This window comes from Papaver somniferum, chromosome 4 (genome assembly GCF_003573695.1).
Source record: "Papaver somniferum cultivar HN1 chromosome 4, ASM357369v1, whole genome shotgun sequence".
Classification (NCBI taxonomy): Eukaryota; Viridiplantae; Streptophyta; class Magnoliopsida; order Ranunculales; family Papaveraceae; genus Papaver; species Papaver somniferum.
In genome coordinates this window covers 135,193,678-135,197,581 of record NC_039361.1, presented here as the reverse complement: position 1 = coordinate 135,197,581, position 3,904 = coordinate 135,193,678, and positions in this window count along the sequence as shown.

Sequence of the window (3,904 nt, the reverse complement as noted above, 5' to 3'; positions counted from 1 at the left end):
CTCCATCCACTCATACGACCAACTCGCAGAGAAATTCTTAAGAACATACATGTACAACAAGACTGTAAACACCGGAATGGATAAGCTCTTTTCACTAGCGATTGGCTACAAGGAAACCACGAGGGAGTACACTAACAGATGGCACAAGATCTGCCAAGCCATAGGGAGCGTGGACCCAGTGGTAAGCATCAATTGCTACAAATGGGGCTTAGACCGAATGAGTCCCCTATTTGTTGAAATTCATGGGAGCGTGCCTAAGACAGAGGGAGATCTTCGAATAATTATCGAAAAGCACGCTCGACTTGAAGAAATTCAACGGGAAAACCCGAGGGCATATCCGCAGAGGTCTCACCGCACCAATTCAGCGGAACAAACCAATGGGGCCAAAAGGAGTTGCTCAGGGGAGAGACCTCACGAAGATAGGAAGGAACGAAGGGATGAACGAAGAACAGGTGACCGAAAATTCGAAGATCAAGTTTACACGAAACTCAACACTAGCTATGCTCGTATCCTACGAGAGATCAAAGGGAGGGAAAACTTAGAGTGGCCATGGTCCAAGGGAAAGCATCCCCCGAGATCCGAGAAGTCTAAAGACTACTGTGAATATCACTGTTTCAACGGACACCAGACCGAAAAGTGCAAGAACCTAAAAATAATGATCCAAAAATTAATTGATGCGGGAGAGCTCAAACATTACGTACAAAAGGATGTTACCGAGGACAGATCCAAGCGAACCAAACCAGTCCAACTTCCGGAAGGAAACCGAACAATCAACACCATCTCGTGTTCTGAAGCCACAGGACCCTCACTTACAACGCAGATTGGAAAGAGGTTACGGAAGCAATTCGAAGACCGCTGCGAATTATATAAGGTCGATGGGATAGTGGTGGACGAACACGAAGAATGGATGGAATCTCCTATCATCTTCGATGCTGAGGATATCGAAGAAGATATGGAAGACCATAACGATCCCTTGGTCCTAACACTACCAGTAGCTGGATGTAACCTCAAAAAGATCCTCATAGACGGGGGAAGCTCTGTAAACGTCCTATTCTACGATTCCTTCAAACGGATGAAACTCCATGATGAACAGTTAATGACCTCTTATCACACCATCTACGGATTCAATGGAGCATCTACGAAGCCCTTGGGAGACATCGTGTTGCAGGTTAACGCAGGGCCCATGAAACTGGAAACCCGATTCAGCGTGGTGGACACCCCTTCCCCCTACAACGCTATTATTGGACGAAAATGGATACATAAGCTCAAAGGAGTTGCGGCAACATACCACCAATATCTCAGATTTCCAACACCTGAGGGAGTAATGGAAATCAAGGGAGATCGGATCACTACGCGAGAGTGCCAGGCCACTCAGGATCATATCAACAACGAGCAAGAAGAGCAGCGAAAAATCCGAAGAGTAAAAAAATCAAGAAACCGCGAAAGAGAAGGCCATAGACCTGTTCCTTAGGGAAACTACAGGAAAGGGCTTGACGAAAGATGGTAATGTCCTAAGCACAAAAACAAGTACCTCAACAACCAGCGAAGAACAGAAACACGCTAAATAGCAATTAAAGAGCGTCCCAGTCCTCGGAAACCCGAAGCCTGTGTTCACACCAGTAGAACCTGTAAAGGAAATCAACATAGGAACGGAAGAAAACCCGAAGATGATCAAAATCGGGACCATAATGGACGAAGGAAGAGAACATTCCTTAACCAAATTACTTAAGGAATATGCGGATGTGTTCTCCTGGAAGCTAGGAGATATGCCGGGGATTGACCCAAAAGTAATCTAACATGAACTACGCATCAAACCGGGCACGCTCCCGTTCAGACAGAAAATACGAAAAGTGGCTCCAGAGTATCATGAGGCAGTAAAAACAGAACTTCAGAAGCTACTAGACGCAGGATTTATCAAGGAAGTCAAGTATCCTACCTGGATCTCCAACATGGTCATTGTTCCTAAGAAAAATGGAGGGGTTAGAATATGCATCGACTTTACTAATCTCAACAAGGCATGTCCAAAGGACAGCTATCCCCTACCGAGCATAGACCAGCTGGTAGAGTCAGTAGAAGGATACGAAGAACTATCATTCATGGATGGACATTCTGGCTACAACCAAGTAGCCCTGGCAGAAGAAGATCAGCCACACACAGCGTTCTACACCCCACATGGCCTTTACTGCTATACCAGAATGCCTTTCGGACTTCGAAACGCAGGGGAAACATACCAAAGGATGGTCGATGCTATCTTCAAGACATGGATTGGAGGAACCCTATAAGTCTACGTTGATGACATGCTCGTCAAAAGCAAGCTGCGTAAAGATCACCACCAGGACCTGAGGAATATCTTCGAAGCAATGAGACAGCATCACATGAAAGTGAATCCGGAGAAATGTACTTTCGGTGTCACCTCGGGGAAGTTCCTCGGATATCTGGTAACAAAAAGGGGCATCGAGGTAGACCCAGCAAAGATTCAAGCCATAGTAGAGATGCCGTCCCCAAAAAATTTAAAGGAAGTGCAGAAGCTCAATGGGTCTATAGCAGCGTTGGGCAGATTTATTGCACGGTCTTCGGACAAATGCAAACATTTCTTCAATATTCTCAAAAAAGGGAGCAGGTTCGAATGGACCGCTGAATGCGAGGAAGCATTCCAAAAAATCAAAGAACATCTAGCCTCAATCCCGATCCTGCAGAAGCCAGACCCTGACGAGGTTTTGGCACTATACATAGCAGCAACAGAGGACCCAGTCAGCGCGGTATTAGTCAAAACCAATACAAAGATAGAACAGCCTATCTATTACGTCAGCCAGACCCTCAACTCTGCGGAAAGAAATTATACTAAGATTGAACAACTCATCCTCGCACTGGTATGAGCTACCCAAAAACTGAGAACCTACTTCCTAACTCACCTCGTCAGGGTACCATGCAAAGCACCATTGGAAGCAGTCCTCAAAAGCACGGGAAAAGTGGGCCGAATAGCCAAATGGAACACCCATCTGGACCAATTCAACATCATTCATGAAATTCAACATTCTCAGAAGTCCCAAGTTCTGGCAGATTTCTTAGCAGACCTCCCCCTTGACAACGACGAAGAGATTAATGGAATACCAGAAGCCGAGGAAGAAAACAAGGATCCAATGGATATCCTCGAACCTGCGAGTCAAAGACAATGGGAAGTCTTCGTCGACGGGTCTAAAAATAAGGAAGGCACGGGAATAGGTATTGTCATTATCACCCCAACTGGAGAAAGGATTATACAGGCACTCAGATTGGAATTCAAAGAGCATACCAACAACATTGTTGAATACGAAGCTGTCGTACACGCCCTCCGTATAATAATAGAGATGGGTGTAACTGATGTAAGGATGACAAGTGATTCACAGCTTGTCATACGGCAAATAGGGCTCGAGTATAATGTGTATGATGACACCCTCTCAGCTTACATGGCCTTGGTCCAAACATTGGCATCACAAATCCCGAACATTAAGTTCTGGCACTTATGCAGAAGGAACCTCAGGCACGCGGATGCCCTAGCATATATATCATCCATGCTGAGGGATAAAAATGTCGAAGCTATTAAAATAGCAAGGGTATACGAGCCTTCGATTGCATCTCAATTCTCCTTCGCTACCAATCGAGATACAGTGGAAGAAAATATCGAAGACCAGGTAGGAGAAGACATCCATAATGACTTTGACGAAGAGGATATCCTGTCAAGAGCAAATCAAGACGAAGACTTCAGCAACGAAGATAACTGGAGAGTGACAATACATGCCTTTCTTGAAAAAGGAAGCTTACCTGCGGATCAGAAACAAGCTAGGAAGATACTCTCCAAAGTAGGAAGATATGATCTTCGGAATGGGGTCCTGTATAAGAAATCCTTCCTCGGACCATTACTGCG